We start from the raw sequence: 13,857 nt of genomic DNA on the forward strand, positions 1-13,857 counted from the left end.
AGCGGATTATAAATCTGCAGGATGATGATTTCTGCTGCGGATTTAACCCCGTCCAGTGCAGAGAATTAAATCTGCCTCTAATCTGCAGCTTTTCTGCGTTTTCTTCTGCTGCAGATTACAAGCAGATAATCGGTCACATATGACCCTATAACACTGTACAGCATAGAGGTAACACTCCCAGGAGGTCTGCGCTCGGAGAACCCCTGATGTGAATAGTGACCAGGAGGTAACTCGACAGCAGAGAGCTGGCGGTGAAGGGGTTAATGCCCCCTCTGCCCCAGTAATCCCGACAGACAATGGCGGTGACTACACACCTACCTGCCCTGCTGGACACAACATGTACCCACCTAGAATGTATGGGCTTCTGAGAGGATGTAGCCCCGCCCCCAAGTTGTTCTAGAAACGAATGTTCTCCACAAAACCTCCCTGACTTTAAACCTGTCCCTAATCCTGACCCCCACAGGAGACCGCACAGAACACGGAGAGGACGCCCCGCAGCCCAGCACACAGGACACTTACCTGAACCTTACCTATAGCCACCGCATGTCTCAGTCACATTACATCACCAAGGGGATCCTGTGTGGGCAGAGTCAGGCTCCAGGCTGTGCTGCTGGAAGAGGTAAAAGACCTGTGATGATGTCATGACCATGTGATCCTGTGTGGGAGGAGTCAGGCTCTAGGCTGTGCTGTTGAAGGAGGTAAAGGACCTGTGATGATGTCATGACCATGTGATCCTATGTGGGAGGAGTCAGTCTCCAGGCTGTGCTGTTGAAGGAGGTAAAGCACAGTCTGCAGGAGTCTGTGATCTGTAAATGGTATTTGTTCTAGAGAAGGGACAGACACCCAGCAGCCGCTGTCTCTTCCTGTGCTGTAGGAAAAGAGTGAGATCTGGCGGGGAAGTCTCACCTACTTCCCTCAGAATTTTTCGCAGAGAGGTGTAATAGCTAATGCCTTCTCTGTGTTCATTTATTAAGTTTCCTCACTTATAAAGCGCCAACATATTCCTCAGCGCTTTACAGACTTTAGCATCAAGATGTTCCCTATGAGGCTCACAATTTAAGTTCCCTATTAGTATGTCTTTGGAGCATGGGAGGAAATCGGAGCACCCAAACACAAACATGGGGAGAACATACAAACTCCATGCAGATGTTGTCCTTGGTTGGATTGGAACCTAGGTCCCCAGCGCTGTAAGACACCAGTGCGAACCACTGAGCCACCGTGCTTCTCGCCATCAACCTGAGATTACATTTTGTCCGCCAGACGATCCCGACGCTTTTCAAGGTTCTCTTTGGAAAAATCCAGTAAAAGCGCATTTTACTCATATGTCGGTGGGGAAAAGCACTCGGGAGGAAGAAGAAGGAGGGTGCTCACATGACCCTCAGAGGAAGGGGGGGCTTGCCCTGATTGGTATGAAATGAATGCTGCAGCAGTCAGGGAGGTGTCCTAGCAGAACGCCATTCTGTGCTGTGAATGAGGGTGGTTGGGTCTTACAGTGTCTGCCAGGAAAACCATCTTAGGGAGTCAGGGAAAGTTAGAAATAAGTCAAGCTTGTATTCCTCTGCCAGGGAGAGTAAAGGGAAAGGCTAGAATTACAAAGAAGAAGAATTGTGTAGAATAGGGAAAAGCAGGGAAAGCTTTCAGTCATGGAGAGAAAAGCGAGGTCCTGAGGCTGGGTATGCCTCCTAGCACAGCTGCTGTAGAATCTCAAAAACAGCTACCTGCAGGGACATTCTTCCCCCCTCCTCCCCCCATTTGAACAGAAATACTGTGTTTTTTGTTGGGGTGAATAAGGTCAAAACTGTAAAATATGTGTTTCACCATCCAGAGGACAGATAGCTTTTGAAATCTAAATGAAAACACCTGAAATTCCAGTCCTAATTCTGTATTAGGGCATCTCCAGACAGACGATTTTATTTTTTTTTGTGGGGGAAAATAGCAATATACAATTGCAATGTGTGTCTTACAATACAGAGGGTTAGTTTTAAATCTCTGAGTGAAAACATGAAATCCTAGTCAAAAATGTATGTCAGGACATCTTCAGACAGAATGTTTTTTGTTTGTGAAAAATAGCAATACAAGTGTGCAACATGTATTTTGCAATACAGAGGGTAGCATTTGAAATCTGTGTGAAGATGTGAAATACTAGACAGAAATCTGTGTCAGGGCATCTCCAGACAGTTCAATTGTGTGTGTGGAGGGGGGGGGGGGGGGGGGGGGGAATAATCTCATAGTAGTTTGACATCTGCATATTTAAATGCACATAACACATATGGCCCAAATCTGTTAGTGGCGCCGATACTGCATTATTTCCAAAGTCAGTTGTCAGTAGTAGTGCCTTCAGGGTGTTTGTGGAAAGGGAAGGACATTTTATTGCGTGTGTCTCCAGAAAACAGACTTGCAAACTGTTCCATACTTTGTGTAACTGTGTACATGTCACGGTGGAGAGTGGGGGAAACCCATCATCGTACAATGTCGGGGAAGAAAGGAAAACAACTAGACCTGAACACCAGGAAAAGGGAGCAGGTCATCTCCTAATGCCACCTAATCCTGGCCCTCACGGGAGCAGTGATAACTGCCTGGACCACCATGCGGCAAGATGCATGGCGGACCCAGACAGCACTGCTTAACTGAACCCCAGGGACCCCTTTCCGTAGGTTTAACACCCAGGGTAACGCATTGCATATACAGTTGCAAGAAAAAGTATGTGAACCCTTTGGAATGATATGGATTTCTGCACCAATTGGTCATAAAATGTGATCTGATCTTCATCTAAGACACAACAATAGACAATCACATTCTGCTTAAACTAATAACACACAAAGAATTACATGTTACCATGATTTTATTGAACACACCATGTAAACATTCACAGTTCAAGTGGAAAAAGTATGTGAACCCTTGGATTTAATAACTGGTTGAACCTCCTTTGGCAGCAATAACTTCAAATGTTTCCTGTAGTTGCAGATCAGACGTGCACAACGGTCAGGAGTAATTCTTGACCATTCCTCTTTACAGAACTGTTTCAGTTCAGCAATATTCTTGGGATGTCTGGTGTGAATCGCTTTCTTGAGGTCCTGCCACAGAATCTCAATCAGGTTGAGGTCAGGACTCTGGGCCACTCCAGAAGGCGTATTTTCTTCTGTTTAAGTCATTCTGTTGTTGAATTACTTCTGTGCTTTGGGTCGTTGTCCTGTTGCAACAGCCATCTTCTGTTGAGCTTCAGCTGGTGGACAGATGGCCTTAAGTTCTCCTGCAACCCCCATATAGTGATCAAGCCGCCAGCAGATAATGGGGAGGGGTGGTTGTGATGGATATAGAGAAATACGAAGGCTAACTAAGGGGATTACTTTCAGATCCAGAGACATATCTTGTGTTAAATAGAGACCCTACAGTGTGTTTCAAATTAAAAATGGATAAATTGCTTCAAGGGAGTAATATAAACAAAAGAGAATTGGATTATTTAACTGTTAAGTTTCCAGTGATTTTTATTTTTTTGTCACCTCAATATCATGCTGTTTGTGGGCTCCCATGGATCACTAGCTATGATTTTCCAGATATTTGATGATCATAGTAAATATGCTGGACTAAATATTAATTGGTTTAAATCGGCCTGTATCCCGATTGATCCCTTGAATAACTTAACACTGGGGTCATTGGAAATCAAGAGACCGGATGAACCAGTAAAATATTTAGGAATTTGGATAACCCCTAACTCTAAGGATTATGTTCATCTAAATGTGCTTCCCAAAATTCAGGAAATTAGGAAGAAAATAGAGGTATGGAAAAAACTATATGTCTCAATGGCAGGACATATTTCCCTAGTGAAAATGTGCATTTTACCTTCCTTGAATTACATATTGCGGAATGCACCGGTATTTATTCCCAAAAATATCTTTAAAAAAATAGCGTCTCTTTTGGCGGATCTGATATGGCAAGGTAAAAAAACACGGATAAGAGCCCAAATATTACACATTTGCGAGAAAGAGGGTGGGCTGTCTGTCCCAAACCTGGAACTCTATTTTTTATCTGGCCATATCAGAAACATGTTAATATGGAGTAATACACAAAGATAAAGGACCATGATAGCAGGGATCAATAAAAAGTTGGACAAATGCAATTTGTGGAGGCTGACATTTTGTCACAACAGCAAACCACCAAAATACCGATATTTGGGCTGTGGGCCAAAACCTGGAAAGAGGTAAGAGAATTGTGGCCACAGACCAGATTACATACTGATACCCTATTGTGGGATAATACTCAACTCACAGAGTTAAAGCTGATTGAACAGGGAATCTGGTGGAAATATGGAGTGTTTAGACTGGGTCAAATATGGAAGGAGGGAGATATTATCACATACCTGGACCTTAAAAATGAGTGTGGAATAGGAGATAGGGACATAAGTTTCTTCTATCTACAATTGAAACAAGCTTTACGGATGTCGTTCGGAAGGGGAACACAAATTACCACCTTCCCACGCCCTCTAGCTAATATCTCAAAATAAATGGTGGGGAAGAAACTGGTGTCTAAGATATATGAATCATTGTTACATCAAAAGACAGAAAAAAGAGCAATTAATTATCTAATGCACAAATAGCAGGATGTCCTTAAGTCTCAACGGGAAAAGTTCTGGGAGAGGGGGATACAAGCAAAAAACGGGGTCTCAAACAACTTTTCTCATAGGATTACCCAATTTAATATACTATATCGATTATACTACTCCCCCAAGAGCCTTATGAAATATTATAAATCCAAAGAATTTAGTTGCAAAAAATGTGGCCAGATAGGGGTGGATGATGTGCACTTACTGTGGACATGTATAAAGATCCAAGACTTCTGGCGGAAGGTAAATGAAAAGATAAAGGCATATCATGGGTTTAGCATCCCTATGGAGTTTGAAATATGTATTTTAGGGGTAGTGGATAAGATAGATAATCCCAAACATCGTCCCATAGCCTCTAAACTTCTATTCCAGGCTAGGATGTGTATTATTGGGCATTGGGGAGATGGTGTGGTACCTGCGGCCAGGGAATGGGAGAACCCGACTAGGGTCTCGCTTGTCAGAGAAGAATTCCACTTTGCTGAATTGCTGATTTATGGCAGAAATGGTAAAAAATATTAGATGAGTGGATTATTGAAGATGTATGGAATTTGAAATAACAATAAAGACTAATTTATAAAAATAAAAAAATAAAAGTTTCCAGTGATTCCAGTCATATATCAGCTACCTAAGATACATAAGAGCTTGACTTGTCCACCCAGGAGGCCTGTTGTCTCTGGAATTAATTCCTTGACCAGTAGACTCACTGAATTTTTTTCTTCAGAAGTATGTAGTTAAAGCTCCCTCCTATTTAAAAGACACAAATAATGTGATTGATTTAATAAATAAAATTGTGATATTACGTGGCTTGCCACAGTTGATGTATCTTCCCTGTACACTGTCATCCCTAAAAAATTGGGGTTAAGAGCAATTACTGAACAACTTGATAGTGATCCTCAGATGTCGATGGAACAAGGAAAGTTTATCATAGAATGTTTAGACTTCTGTCTCAGCCATAATTATTTTTGGTTTAAAGAAACCTATTATTGGAACGAATGCGTCAACTTTATAGTTCTCTATGTTCTAGATGTAATAGAGCAACTGGCAGTCTAATGCACATAATCTGGGAATGTCCAAAAATTGCGGAATTCTGGTCAGCAATTCATGAGTTTTTGAACTTGAAACTGGGATTGCCGGTGGTATGCTCCCCTGAAAATAGCCTGTTAGGAAGACTTGTGGATGATCTGTTGCAAACCAAATACTCTAAAAAACGATATCGAATTCGAATGTTCTATGCTAGGAAGTCTATCCTATTGAATTGGAAGCCCCCGAAAGCCCCCTCAATCCAATATTGGATGCAATTTATAGATGAAGCCTTACCAATGTATAAAATGACATATTTGGCTAGAATTAATTCTGAGAGATTTGACAAAATACGGGGACTGTGGTTGACTGCTAGAACGTTGGTGGTCTAAAGCAATGTGGGAGCCCGTCGGCGCTACGGGGGTTTGTCTGAGAGAGTGAATGATATTAAAATGTATAAGATAATTTTTATGAAGCAACGGTGAAAAGGCAGCCCTGAAGGAATTATACTGCCAGACTTTTATGACATCTGTTTGATGTGCCAAACCGTTGCCAACATGTTTCACTGAATTGTGTGAATCTGGTTCTTTGAAATGTTCTAAATGTTTATTTCCTAAAATGACAAATAAAAACCTTTAAAAAAAAAGACACCTATTATTTACAGCAGACTGAGACTGCGATGGGGGCAAAATTCTCCTCCAGTTTCGCAAATTTATTCATGGCCTTATGGGAAAAAGAAACCATTGAACCTATTCTATGTAAAGAACAACAGAAAGGTAAATTAACTCTATGGAAACGCTATAAAGATGATTGCTTATTGATATGGGTTGGAGATCGTCAGGGCTTGAAAGATTTTATTACTGACATCTATAAAAATAACTTAAACTCGACATTAACCAGTTCTATTAGCTCTATTCCATTGTTGCAACAATGTCTGAAGACACGACACCTTGTCTTAATGAGGGCAGAGAGGGGGCAGACGCTTTCTTTACGGAATGTAATTCTAAGGATACATTACAATCTATCAGCACAAAAGCGTTAGAAGTCAAGATCTCACAATTAGCTGACAAAGAGGTTTGCCTCTTTTGAACTGTTAACTCCCTTCACTCCTATAAGGAGAGTGGAAGGGTCCCTAGAAGACTACGCATCTATAAGGATTTAGTCCAATATGATGAAGATCCAGTGTTTGCCTCAGAATGGAGGAATTTGCATATGGAGTTTTCCACACAAATATTACAAGTTGTGTTGCAAAGGGATGCACAAGAATAAGCTAGTGTTAATGATGACCTCAAAAAAGAAAATGAGGAGCTAAAAATGCGCTTGACTGAAAATTAGTTTCAAATGTTTGAAAAAAGCTTAAATGGGAAATTGATCAGAGATGACCGAGATTAAGGCCTTTTTCACACTGGTGTGTGCGCCCCGTTGCCGTATTGTGGCACGCAAAATGCGGACTGCAATACACGAGCATAGTCCGTGGGGCAGCTGCAGCGGATCTCGGACCCATTCACTTGCATGGGTCCGCGATCCGGCCGTTCCGCAAAAAGATAAGACTTGTTCTATCTTTTTGCGGAACGAAAGTACGGGATGAAACCCCACGGAAGCACTCCATAGTGCTTCCGTAGGGTTCGGCGCCGTGGTTCCGTTCCCCACCATTCCGCATCTCCGGATTTGCGGTCCGCAATACGACAACGGGGCGCACACGCCAGTGTGAAAGAGGCCTAAAGAAAATAAAAAAGACAAGTTCATGAGGGACAAATACGATTATGATACAGGAAAAGTCTTTGAATGGAACAAAAAAAGATAAAGAAAAAGACGTCCTTAATGAAGATCAAGGAGTGACTTTTGGACTCTAGTGTCTCTGATGATCCCAATATGACATCTGACCCGAAGTCAAGCCAGGCCCCTTTAAGGGAAAAACCAGAGGTGGAAGGAGCAGTAAGGTCTACCTGCAACAAGAAGCAGGTCTCGTGGAGACATTAACAATGTCTTCACCTGAAAGCAACCTGGTCATTAACCTCACGGTCTATGAACTGTCCCCAGACTGCATCTTGGTCCTCAATCGAGGGCTGAACTACAGTCTGGTAGAACAGTTTGATAGAACCTCTTTCAAAGTAGATCTCTATAAAGCTATCCACAAATTATATCTCCGTTAAGCCTTCTATGAGAATCCCAGGGGCCCCCGGTCATTAGACAGGGGGATGTACCTGTAGAGACGGATTATTTAGGCCTCAATATTGATGATAGATTTAGCCAGACGGAAATTGATTGCCTTGAGTTTTTGACTGATATGGAGCTGATAGGTGATTCCACCACTGTACAAGAATACAACAGATTTAGTGGGGGTATTAAGTCTGCGTATTGCCCCCCCCCCCCCCCTATGCCTGCTGGTAGCAGCATTGATATATTTTACAAAAGGGTGTTGAGGGAGGTCAAAGCTTTAATCTATCCCACGGCACCCCGTAACATCAGTCCTGGTGAGAAAACTGCACTTCAGTGGCTGCGTGGACATAATGATATTATTGTCAAACCGGCGGACAAGGGGGGCAATGTGGTCCTCGTGATAAGGAACTATTATCAATGGGAAGCTAACAGACAACTAGGTGATACACACGTTTATCCAAAAACTCACCGCTGACCCCATTTCTACTGTGCTGGGGCAACTGTGAGATTTAGTACAGAAGTACATTGATGTTAATTTATTGGCTGACGGTATGATGTATAAGTTAGTTCCTACATGCCCTAGTAAGCCCTTGTGGTATTTTGTGCCAAAAATTCATAAGTCCCTGACCTGACACCCTGGACGCCCTATTGTCTCGGGGATCGGGTCAGTGATCGAGTCTTTGTCCAAATACCTTGATTGGATGTTAAGACCCTTACTTAGTAGATCGCCCACTAACCTCAGCGACACCAACGACTTCCTCCAGATGCTGAAAGATTTCAGATGGCAGGAGGGATGGAGTCTCGCTTGACGTAGAGAGTTTACACACTCGTATACCCCACGATATGGGGGTGGAGGCTGTCATGGATGTTGTGAGCAACACCGACAAAAGTGACATGTATTGCCAGTTTGTGAAGGAAGCCTTGTACTTCATACTTGCTCACACATTTAGGTTTGGTCAGCAATGGTTTAAGCAGTTGCACGGTACAGCGATGGGTACTCCAGTATCGTAGATTTGAGGTTAAATTTGTATTTTCGGTCACAAACCCCTTTCTAACATGTATTCAGCTATTTGTACGCTATGTGGATGACATTTTCGTGGTGTGGTCTGGAACGCAGACATAATGTGAGGAATTTGTCTCATGGTTGAACTGCACTAATAATATGAGCATAAAATTCACTTTGAACTTTCGGGGTCAATCCTTGGAGTTCTTGGATGTTTTAGTCAGCATTCACAATGGTGATATAATCACCGAAGGTTTTCGTAAACCCACTGCGACGAATTTCATTCTGCACCACGACAGTTTTCATCCACATAGCGTCAAACAATCAGTGCCTTATAGGCAATTTATTAGACTTAGAAGAATTAATAACACGGATGAGGGATTTTTGAGACAGGCAGGAAATTTTAAGGAAAGATTGATTAGTAGATGTTATGTAGCCAGTGAGCTTGATAGAGCGATGCAGAGGGCGTACGTACATACACAGGAACTACTAAATAACAGCAGGAAAAAGAAATCCAGTAGCAACACAGAGAAGAGGTTTGTGTTCACATTCAAGTTCAGCACGGTATCTGACTTGATTAGTAAGGTGATTTGCAACAACTAAAAGGAGAAAAAACTGGAACTGCTTATAGCTTTTGCTTTTGGGCGCTGCTCAGCTAGATATATCACGCAGAAGGTGAATTAAAAAAGTATTTATTTGTCTACGCGTTTCGAGGGAATTGGACCCTCTTCTTCAGGACAATCAATGATACAATACAAGACAGCTTGAATTTATTTATACACTTGTTTTTGGCGCCTTACCTCGATTGTAGGGGGCGTGGCTATGGGCGGAGTTAATATAAATAAACATGAGTTAGAATAATCCATACTCTATCAATCTTGGTAAAAACAGAATCAGGCACACTTCACACAGACGTCCGGTAGTCACTGGGGAGGGAGATATGCACCGGTAATAAATATAAACAGAGAGCTGCGGATAGAGGTCATGCTTCGGGACGGGTTGCTATGCCCCGCCCACCTTTGTGACGTAACACTAAAGGGGTGGCTAGGTTTTGCTCGGTAGATGGAGCGCTGGGAAGCGCTAGACTGTACAGAGTGGTGGGACACGCCCACACAAGTTTTTTCTCTTTTTGGTTTACCTTACTTCGCTTCCGCATTTAATCCCTAAATGCGCCCTGGAACCAAGGCTGCAGCAAGGCACCCCCGGTCGCTGGTCCATCTACCAGCCAGGCTCGTCAAAGGTGTTGTGACTCCTCACAACACACTCTGGTAAGCGCATTATTTTTGCATCATTTTAATTATTTTATACTGTACTACACATTTGGCGCTGCATTCTCCCTTCTCCCCTCCCCTCTAGATTTGCAACAACTGGGATATATTAAAAAATTAACCCAGTCTGAAAGATATAGTGATAAAAAGACCTTCGGTAGCGTTTAAAAGGAGTCACACACTAAAAGGTACATTAGTTAGGAGCCGATATACTGAGAATAAGACCGTTAACTGGTTAACCAGCAGAAAACCAGTGGGAAACTATAGGTGCGGGGGATTGTTCTTTCTGCACCTATAATCACCAACAAAAATATCTCATGTTTGGTGGGGTGAACCACAAAGTAATGCAATTGATCATCTGTAGGACAGTGTATGTTGTCTATATTGTTATGTGTCGATGTGGAGCTTTTTATATAGGAAACACCATAAGACCAATGTTGGAAAGATTCAGAGAACATTTAAATTCGGTGAGGACGGAAAAAGGGTGTCCCCGCCTCATTGAACATGTGCGCACATCTCATGGAGGTAACATTAGGTATTTAAGTTTTGCGGGCATTGAGGTTGTTCCCCCTTTAGCACAGGGAGAAGAAAGGCACCGCCTTTTGCTTAAAAAAGAAGCAAGGTGGATAATTTGCTCGGACGCTGGGCCTTAATGAAAGGGATGACCTCAGTGCCTTTATCCAATAGCTTAAGTATTGCTGTCAGGTATTTTAGTCAGGTTTTGTAACTGTTTTTAATTGGAGTCTGAAGGTCACAGGTGCTGCTGTTAATTGCAGGTTGTGACGCTTAAAAAAGGGGGCTGATACTGCACCCTATTGTTAGTAGCCAGAAGCAGCGCTTTGTGCGCGAAACTGCTGTCGCTACTTTACGGGAGATGTTAGGCCCCTTTCACACGGGCGAGCATTCCGCGCGGATGCGATGCATGAGTTGAACGCATTGCACCCACACTGAATCCCGACCCATTCATTTCTATGGGGCTGTTCATATGAGCGGTGATTTTCACGCATCACATGCCGATTTTTCTCACGCGAGTGCAAAACGCATTACAAAAATCGCACATTTTCCCGCAACGCCTGTGTGAAAGAGGCCTTAGTCCGCCCCAGCCCCATCTTTGTATGACAAATTTGTCAAAGAATAAAGAAGTTTGAATCGTCCATTGGTGAGTGCCGCCTGTTTATTCTGTTCTCTACAATCAAGTTATCAAAAGTAATGTTTTTCTACGGGCTGAGCACCACGTACACTGCATGATACAAGGGTTGTCAGATAGATTTAAGTTGAAATATGTACCGAGTGGTGCCGCCAGCGATCTCTTTTCTGTCTCTATTTTTACCATTAGCTCTACGTCCATAAATTTTCTAGACCTGACTATTTTTATGAAAAATAATCTCTTTAAGACCAGAACCTTTTTTAAGGAGACAGATGTTAATGCATATATTGAAACAACCAGTTGTCACTAGAACCCATGGTTGGAGAATATTCTGAAAGGACAACTAAAAAGAATTTACAGCAATTGTACCGATATAGGGGACTATAGGGAACAAAGCCAGGTAATTCAAGATCGCTTTATTGAGAAGAGCTATTTAAAAAGAAAAACTAGCTATGTGTAGTAAAAACATAGAATAATGTGGAAAAATGGATATTAAAGAAATTCAAAAGAAAGGCAAAAAATAAAAAGATTTTAGATTCACATTCCTTACCCAATATAATGCCAATGCTGGTTTTATGAAAAATGCTTAAGGAAAAATTGGGCTGTATTGAGAAATGATCCCGTACTGTGGGGACTGTGATTCCAAATCAACCAGAAATAGTATATAAAAGGGCACCACATCTACAGAACCAACTGGTACATAGTCATATTCCCATTAAAAACTGGGAGTAATAATAAGAGCAAATTTACATAGTGCGGTTTTTGTCTTCCCTGTAAAAATCAGAAAAAAGAATACAAAAATGAGTGTACAGACAATCCAGTCTACAAAGAATAGTTCTGATTTAGAAATAAAAGGATAAATTACTTGTGATCATGTAGGGGCCATTTACCTATTGGAGTGCCCTTGTGGCCTACAATATATGTTGGACGCACAATGAGGAAACTCAAAACTAGGGTTCATATCAAGAAGGGCTTGGAAACGCATAGTATTCCCCTTCACGTTAAAAAAGTATACGGTAAAGATACTAGTGGACTAAAGTTTACCGTAAATCAGAAGCGGCGGGGAGGGAATCCGATAGCTAAAATCAACCGTTGTGAAGTTGAGTGGATCAATAAATTGGAAACATTACAACCACACAGATTAAACATTGAATTCGATCTCAAGCCGCTATGATGGATGTGCACTCTATATGTCATTGTTGTTTTAGAACCCTTGCTTAACCCGTAGAGGACTCACGGCATACATGTACAGATGTCTGTGACTTAAGGACCAGCGCAGTACATTTACGGCGTGCTGATCGGGCGATCAGCGGCAGGGATCCGGCAGTCACTGATAGCCGGACACCTGCTGCATGCACCGGCATCAGTGAAATCACCGATGTCAATGCATTAACCCATGATGTGTCGCGGTCAGCGCTGACTGCGGCACCTGCGATGTCCTCACAGGAATCGGAGCTACCATCGGGTCCCCGTGCTGCTGTGACGGGGACACGATGGCATGGAAGGCAGCGCGATGCCTTCCTTAGGCATCGAGGCTGCCTTCCTGGGGAGAGCCTATGAGATCCCCCAAAAATCTAAAACGTAATTTTCCCCAAATAAAGTAAAATACAATTTGTAAAAAATAGGGAATAAAGAAAAGTAGACATATTAGGTATCACCACGTCCGTATCGACCGGCTCTATAAAAAGATCACATTACCTAACCCCTCAGATGAACACTGTCGAAAAAATAAAATAAAAACTGGGCTAAATAAACCATTTTTTGTCACCTTACATCACTAAAAGTACAACAGCAAGCGATCAAAAAGGCGTATGCCTGCCAAAATAGTACAAATCTTACCGTCACCTCATCCCACAAAAAATTAGCCTCTATCTAAGACAATCTCCCAAAAAATAAAAATAAATATGGTTCAGAATATGGAGACACTAAAACAGTTTTTTTTTGTTTTAAAAAAGCTGTTATTGTGTAAAACTTAAACAAATTAAAAAAGTAGACATATTATGTATCGCCGCGTCTTTAATGACCTGCTCTATAAAAATATAACATGACCTAACCCCTCAGGTAAATACCGTAAAAATTAAAAACGGTGTAAAAAAAGCCATTTTTTTGTCACCTTACATCACAAAAAGTGTAATAGCAAGCGATCAAAAAGTCATACGCACCCTAAAATAGTGCCAATCAAACAGTCATCTCATCCCACAAAAATTATATTCTACCTAAGATAATCGCCAAAAAACTGAAAAAAATATGGCTCTCAGACTATGTAGACAGTAAAACATTATTTTTTTGTTTCAAAAATGAAATCATTGTGTAAAGCTTACATAAATTAAAAAAAGTTGACAATATGTATCGCCGCGTCCATAATAACCTGCTCTATAAAAATATCACATGACCTAACCCTTCAGGTGAATACCGTAAAAAAAAAGCAATTTTTTGTCACCTTACATCACAAAAAGTGTAATAGCAAGCGATCAAAATGTGCACCCTATTATAGTACCAATCAAACCGTCATCTCATCCCGAAAAAAAATTAGCCCCTACACAAGACAGTCGCCCAAAAAATAAATAAAACTACAGCTTTCAGAATGTGGAGACACTAAAAAAATAATTTTGGTATTGTCGAGTCCATAACAACCTGCTCTATAAAAATACCACATGAT

Source organism: Bufo gargarizans, chromosome 4 (genome assembly GCF_014858855.1).
Source record: "Bufo gargarizans isolate SCDJY-AF-19 chromosome 4, ASM1485885v1, whole genome shotgun sequence".
NCBI lineage: Eukaryota > Metazoa > Chordata > Amphibia > Anura > Bufonidae > Bufo > Bufo gargarizans.